The sequence below is a fragment of the Orbicella faveolata genome, unplaced genomic scaffold, assembly GCF_042242905.1.
Source record: "Orbicella faveolata isolate gen_17 unplaced genomic scaffold, um_ofav_v1 contig_1, whole genome shotgun sequence".
Classification (NCBI taxonomy): Eukaryota; Metazoa; Cnidaria; class Anthozoa; order Scleractinia; family Merulinidae; genus Orbicella; species Orbicella faveolata.
In genome coordinates, this window is record NW_028301536.1 from 9,724,449 (window position 1) to 9,732,500 (window position 8,052).

Consider the following 8,052-nt stretch of genomic DNA (forward strand, 5'->3'; position numbering starts at 1 on the left):
AGCTATTTAATTTGCAGTAAAATACTTTGAAGGAAATCTATTTGGAATTCCTTTGAAACAATAACATTACTTGCTCATTGTTTTTATGAGACCATTAATTCAACCTTAAGGCTCAAGCTATTTATATACTGTCACGGACATCTCTTTTTTACAGGATCATGTAACATAGAAACAAGGTGTCACCAAGGTCACATACCAGAGGGAATATTGTTGTTCTACAAAGGTTAAAGTGGCACTAACCCCTCAACAATTTTTTTCTTTAACAAAATCTACTAGTTTCCCTGATTACTTCAGCGAAAAAATTATCTCGATTGATAAAATCCCTGCATTTCTACAGGCATTTGAAAATGTAATTTCTATGTTCACAACTGCACAAAGTGGGATTTGGGTCGGGCTACTAGTGATGTTACTTAAGGAACTGGGCTAAAACACTTGAGAGACTTGACTGAGCTTTGAGTGCTGTCAAAACATTTTTGGGTTATTTGTTATTCCTATTTTATCAAAACTGGACAAGAGTTCCAAGTGAAAGAACTGTATCATCTAGCATTACAATTCGGAGTCCAGCTACAATTTGGACAGCTGTGATGTATATATTTTTTTCCATTTCGATGTGCGGGCCGGTAGTCAAGATCACTGTGTTGTAATTTAGGCCAGGATCAACAATATGCAAACTATGCAAATTTGCATATTACGTACCAGTAAATCATGCCAAATTCTTCAAGATCTTGAAAAGAGGTTCAGTATAGTTCAGATAAATGAATACATTTCTACTTCACTGTTATTTTGAATAAAATGTCCACATTACGTATGCTAATAACCTGGGAGTTCTCGACCTATTAGTTTGCATTTCGGTTGACTGACAAGCGCATTCTTCTTTTAGCATGACAGTCTCCTTTGGTAGCTATAGAGTTGAATCTCAATCATTTTTTTCACTTTCCTCATATATTTATAAATGCTTGATCTACTCTAAGTTTGTAATTTAGATATAATTAACTGCACGGCCATGGGCCGAGCGCGGTTCATGTTCTGCACAGGGTTTTGTTTTTGTTTTGTCAGTGACCAGACCCAAACTTCCTCTCGGCCAAATTTTGAATTATGCAACCTGTGATGTTTATTTGCCAAAAGCTGTTGAAACATTAATGCACAAACAATGTTGTGGATATTGTTTTCTTTATTGTGTTTTAAATATATTTTCTTTTGGTTTTATCGAAGCATTGGATTCGAAGGGAATAATAAATACACTAAAAAAGGTAATAATAAAGTGTATTATCGTTTGTCTCACGATGTAGTCACTTGAGATGTAGATCGCGACGTTTTGACTGCTTACTGCTAGTCTTCTTCAGGCGATAAGGTCGACTGATTGCACGGTATCATTTATATCACAAAGGTCGGCTGTGATTGGTGCATTTCGATCCTCCTATTGTTCCATTATTCCGGCGAGTAGCTGTTCCCTCAGTGGTCCGCTGTTGTACCGTTCTCCTGTTGTTGTGTTTCTTGATCGTGGGTATCCATGCTTCAGGAATTCCAATTCCACTATCCCTGTTGATGTTGTTAGGGTGAAGTCTTATGTGAATAGCTTCCTTGACCCTACGTGTGTACCAGTGAGGATCTCGATCAATAAACTTGACCTCATTCCAGATAGGATAGTGGCTGGTCTCATGGGTGTGTTCAGAAACGGCAGAGGTCTGGGTTCGGGCAAGTCGTATATCCCTGTCGTGTTCTTTGATCCTCTCCTGCATAGATCTCCCTGTTTCCCCGATGTAGACTTTGCCACACTCACAGGGAATCCTGTAGACAACACCATCTTGTTTAGCCGGGTTGACGGCGTCCTTTGTCGCACTAAGTGTGACCGAAGTGTCGTGTCAGACTTAAAGACGGTACGAATGCCTTGTTGTTCTAGGCAGCGGCAGAGAGACTCTGAAACTCCTTGGACATAAGGTAAAACGGCGGTGGATTTAAATTCCGCGACAGGCTCTCTTCTTGGGGTTGTTCGTGCCTTTGTGATCTTCTGTAGAAAAGAGGAGGGATATCCGTTAGAAACAAGTACAGATGACAGATGTTTCTTCTCTCCAGCGATTACTGATGGTTTGGTGACGAGACGTTTAGCCCGGTCGTACAGACACTTCACAATACCGCGCTTTACTGAACGAGGGTGGTGTGAATCATACGCTAGGTACTGATCAGTATGTGTTGGTTTCCTGTAGACACTGGTGGTAAGGCGGCCATCAGGTTCTCTGTAAACTGACGTGCGAGAAAGGCGATCTTGTTGTTGTTCTCGATCTCCATGGTGAAACGGATTGATGGTTGTTGACTGTTCAGGTGTCGCAGGAAGATGTCAACTCTATCCCGATCCAGGATGGTGAAAGTATCATCTACGTAGCGTTTCCAGATCTTAGGCTTGCAAGGTGCGGACTCTATTGCTTGTTCTTCAAATATCTCCATGTAGAGATTAGCAGGTAACTCGAACAGGTAACTCGAACTTCACAGTGAAGAACTCAACTGACTTCGCCTCCACCATCGCCAGTGAAGAGATCCAGGACCACGAGATCAAGGTGTCTTTCGACGTAGAGTCACTGTTTACCGTACCGATCGAGGGCGCCATACAAGCCGCGCTACAAAAAATGGAGAACGACGCAGGCCTGGCTGACCGCACGACACTTACACCAGTTCAAATCGTGGACCTCTTGAATTTCGTATTAAGATCTACGTACTTCCAGTACAACGGATCGATTTACGAACAATGAGACGGCACAGCCATGGGGAGCCCTGTATCCGCGGTTATTGCTAATCCTGCATCGCCGTGTATAAACAGTTAGGAATCCAAATATCCTTTCACTGTAAACCCTACTGATCCAAATACTCTAAAATTGATGAATCTGGGAACGTTTACGAATCCAAAAAAACTCCTTTAGTGTAAACCCAGTCCTAGATCGACCACTGTAATGTTTATTTGTCTACCAGTGTTATTATCTGCAAATTTCAGTTAATTGATCAAACAACCAAAGTAGAAAAGATGGATTTTTTTCCCAGTATGATTGAAACTTAAACGCAATTTCTTCCTCGGCTAATTCAATTCAAGAAATTCTGGGTTTTCTAGCTGAGTTTGAGCATATTGTGTAGGTACAGATTTTCTACACAGCTAGAAGAGCTGAGATGCCGTCACGCAGTTAGTAATTTATAGAATTTATGGTATTTCCACTTGACCATAGAGGATTGGTTAAGGGTATCTCTAAAACTGCCAATGTATTGTAAGTTATCAGTGAAATCAATAAAATAAACAAGTGTTAAAATCATTTCCCGGAGTACTGTAGTAACATTCTTTATCAGGGATGTCGTGGGTGTTGCAATGCAAATGAAAAAATATATATTTATGCTAACTTAAAAAAAAACATTTTCCATTATTTTATCCACACAACGTTTCAAAATTGTTTTCATCGGATTGCTGGAAACAAATATTTACTTGAGAGTGGCTATCTGCGTCATGCAATTGTTTACATTCCAACGGCGGATTTTGGGCAAAATATATGAGAAACACAGGCCAAGGCGGGCAACTTGAAACCATTTGCCCAGAGATATTTTTTGATATCCTAACAGGTGGGTGTATATTTAACCTGCAGAAAGTGTTTTTATGGTATTTAAAGTTATAGCCCATAGAAAAATATGGCGATGTTTTTATGCAATAATTTTCTTGCGACACATTGTAAAATTTTGTGTGTCAGTTTGATCTCTTTTCAGGCTCAAAACTAACTTTGATTTATTTTATTTTTTGCTCAGTCATACCAGGAAGACCTGAACGGAATATAAAATCCATTGAAAGATTCTCAAGTAGCTGTTCTGCGGAGCACGAAGCAATCAAATATTCCAAAAATTCAGCAAAACGGGAAGTAGATTTTGAGCCCAATTGGGTCGAAATCGTTTTTGGCATATTTCTACCAAAGAAAGCTGTATTAGCAGAAACTAACTATGGTCCATTTCTATTCTTACTAGGACCTATGGACAAAATACAAGAGAAATCAATTTTTCAACTTCTGCCATTGATAGGCGATTTAGGTCCATTTTTATGGACATTCACTCTTAATCGTGAAACAACACTTTTACAAATTGCTTGGAAAACAATATGGTCTACTGTACATCTTGAACCACTCAACTCTGAGACAGTCAGAACTCATTTGAGAGTTCTTCATAAGTTACGGCATGTGTGTGCTGCTTTAGCTCTTTAAAAGCAAAACAAACCTGCTTTTGACTGCACTTTTCAATGCTATAGTTTTAAAAAGAATATTGCTGAGGATCTTGATCATGACTAACAAATATTCACGACAAAATTGGGACAAGAGTAAAAGTCCAGATAATCGAGGTACGGATAATCAAGGTTTGACTGTAGTGAAAAAATGTTGGGGGGTTAGTGGCACTTTAAGTGATTAAGGAGGATTTGATCTCATTCTTACAAAGACATCATATTGAGTCACCTTTAGTCAGCACATACATGTAAGTACTCTATAATCATATATATAACAGAAATTTTGATTGATTGGTTTCTGTGCACATATTTGTCACATAATCAGTGTGTGATCACATGGGTGGCCAATTACAGGTTTCCAATTTCAACTTTATGTGACAGGTTCAAGCCATAGGATTTAAAATTTCATTGGTAACACTTTTTTAGTTCCATGTTCAGTGATTGTGGGAAACAATCAGTAATGGAAAATTTTTGTGGCAAAAGTTAACACTTGATTTGGACACAAATAAAAGGAAACCAAAATGGTATGAAAATGAAAAAATATATATATGCAAGTTTTTTTGCATACATACTATCTCAAAAATGAAGCAAACTTGAGTGAAAAAAATAATACAGGACATTGTTTAACACACCTAAACAAAACTGTACATGTATGTGAAATTTGGAGTGCTTTTGACGAAGTTCGCTTTGACCAAAAATACCTAACATCGTTTTCCAATGAGCCTTTCAATTGTTGGTTTTCATCCCAGTAATCAGTTTACATAGCATCCACTGCAAAGGAGATGAAGAACAAAAGTTGACTTGGTACAATTTTAAAAAAAATCTGGAAGACGTAATTTTGAACCGATTTCAAACCTTTTTCCATGTTTTGGGGAGCATCACATTGCTTATAAACTGAAGCTTAGTAGCATAAGATGTGAGATCCATACCACTGAGTATATGTAAGCTTATTAGTAATAGGTCTCAGTGCTTTTTTTCTTAATACTTTAGTATTGTAATTAGATTTTTAATATAGTTTTAGTTTTTAATGTATAGTTTAAAGTTTTAATCTGTGTATATAAATTTGTTTTTTAACCTGATGTTATTTATACAGGGCTCCTATGGATATCAGCCCCAAACGGGCTACCCTGTTTAAATATAGTTTTACTTTACTTTACTTTGTTGTCACGTCAGTGTGTGACCGCAAAGATGATGATTTCACTTTAGGTGGCTGAGCACAGTTTCGTGTGTGCTCTTGCTAATGCATTTCAGCGTGAGCACAAGGATTGCAAAAAACAAACATGGCACCAACACAGCAATCATTTTATTTGCTCAATGTCCGCGCTATGTGTACATTTTTCTTCGTAATCGAACACAGTATGTTAGAAAAGGTAACGATGCAAAGAACTCAGCAATTCTGAGCTTTTTCTGTTACCAAAAGAACCCAGTTAAATGCAGCATATGCGTAGTAAGTTGAAAAATTGTGATTGAATGCAGAATAGCTTTCTCGGAAATACGCCTATCTCTCGAGAACCACTCAGAATTTCATGAAATTTGGCATGAAAAAACTGTTGGAAATAAGTAACTGGAGTATTGAACTTTAAACAAGAAGGCACGCTATAAAAGGGCATAAGCTCCTCCCCCTAATTTTGAATTCACCCAAAAAATCAAGATGGCGAACGATGAGGAGAACAACAGTGTTAACTACTCCGGATGGCAAAAGTTTTATTGCTTGAACACACACACTAATAATGAATGAATGAATGAATGAATGAATGAATGAATGAATGAAATGCCGAGCTAAACCTACAAGTTTTTATACTTATGTAAATCTGAGAAAGATCCAGAAGCGTCTCTGCATATATTTGGGCTTGCGGGACAATGCATACTAATTATCAAACACTCTGCATTACAACTATGCCTGAAAGGTGACAGAATAAATAGAATTACATAAGCTGATTATGTAACATCTCCCCTCTAATTGAAAATAGCTTAAGGCCTTAACTGAAATGCTGAAACTAATTAAATTGTCTCTATAAGTCTTTTAGGTCTTGTAATCACACGTCTTGGACATTCACTGCTAGTGCTCTCGTCATGCTTTACACTCTCGGCAGGTATCGGAACAGTCTCTTGAGCTCCCGGCTTGAGCTGAACGAATGAAGCGATGATTTCTCACTAACTGGGCTCCATTAGTAGTTTCGACACTTTACGATCTCGGTTGAGACGCCACTAGTGTTTTGGTAACGGTTGCTGGGGTCCATTGGCTACACTGGGGGTTAACTTGTACATACACTCTCTGATTTTGTGGCAGTGAAGGTAGATCCCTTGCAGTCTTGTTGTAGTGCTCGCACATTTTGTCCTTGTCTTTCACCATTTGCTCTCGGACAACCTGACAATGGGGATTCTGGATAGGGGATCTGGTTGGAAGTAATGCTCTGTACCTTCGTCCATTCAATAGCTCTGCAGGTGACGATACGCTGGTAGTAAGGGGTGTGGCTCTGTAGATCAACATAGCTAAGTTTGGATCATGTCCTACGGCTGCACACTTTCTCATGCACTGCTTGACCGTCTGCACCATACGTTCAATGAAACCATTACTCTGCGGGTAACGAGGGCTGGACGTGATGTGGTCGAATCGGTACTGGTTTGCAAAGGCTGCAAATTCCTTTGATGAGAATGGGGGGCCATTGTCTGTCATAAAGGTTTGAGGTACTCCATATTTGCTAAACACCTGCTTCAGAATCTCGGTGGTAGCGCTTGCGGTAGTGCTGCGTACTTTTCTGACCACAGGAAACCTACTGTAATAGTCCGCTATCAGGAGATAAGTGGTAGACTGAAACTCGAAGAAATCAATTCCTAACTTCTCCCAAGATCCTTGAGGAACTTCATGGGGCAACAGTGTTTCACGTTGTTGGCTCCTCGAGAACGTCTGGCACACTTCACAGCTCTGGTCTGTCTGTAGTAAATCTGAGGTTATTCCTGGCCAGAATACTGCTTCTCGGGCTCTCAGCTGCATCTTCTCAAAACCAAAATGACATTTGTGAATGGTTTGGAGGACTCCGCTACGCAGTTTCTCAGGAACTATGAGTCTATGGCCTTTGAACAACAGACCATTCTCTGCGCTGATCTCTTCTCTGTACGTCCAGTAGTCTACAAGAAGTGGGTGGCAATCTTTCTTTAATTCAGGCCAACCATTTATTACCACTTGCACCAGTAAGCCGGAAGTAGTGTCTTCTGCAGTTGCATGTCTGAAAACTCCAATTCTCGTGGAATCAGCGAGGATTTCGTCTGTGAGCATGTGAACTGGGCTGAATTCTTCCTCGTCTTCTCCTTCTTTAGGTGTTGGCTGAGGAGACACTCTGGATAGTGCGTCAGCTACAACATTATCCTTTCCTTTCAGGTATTCAATGCTCACATCACACTGGGATAGTCTAAGCAATAGCCTCTGAAGGCGTGGTGAGTTAGACACTATGGATTTCTTCCACACGCTGACCAATGGCTTGTGATCTGTTTGCACCGTCGCTGTGTATCCATACACATAATGATGAAATCTTTCAAGAGCAAAGATGACACTGAGCAGCTCTCGTTCAATGTTCGAGTAACGTTGTTCTGTCTCTGTGAGGGTTCTTGATGCGTAGATCACAGGCTTACCATCTTGGAGTAGGACTGCTCCTAAGCCTTTCTTGGATGCGTCTGACTGAATAGTGCTAGCTTTGGACTGATCAAAGTATGCCAACACTGGTGCACTCATAATCTCCTTCTTAATAGCCTCAAATGCTGCTTGCTGCGAACTCTCCCAGGTAAAGAGGGCGTCCTTCTTACAGAGCACTCTAAGC

At 39.8% G+C, this 8,052-nt stretch overlaps 1 protein-coding gene across 4 annotated transcripts in view; it reads right to left on the reverse strand.

Moving 5' to 3' along the window:
- Positions 1-8,052, reverse strand: part of LOC110056277 (fidgetin-like protein 1) — a 205,724-nt gene that overhangs the window by 89,721 nt on the left and 107,951 nt on the right. The window lies entirely within an intron of this gene.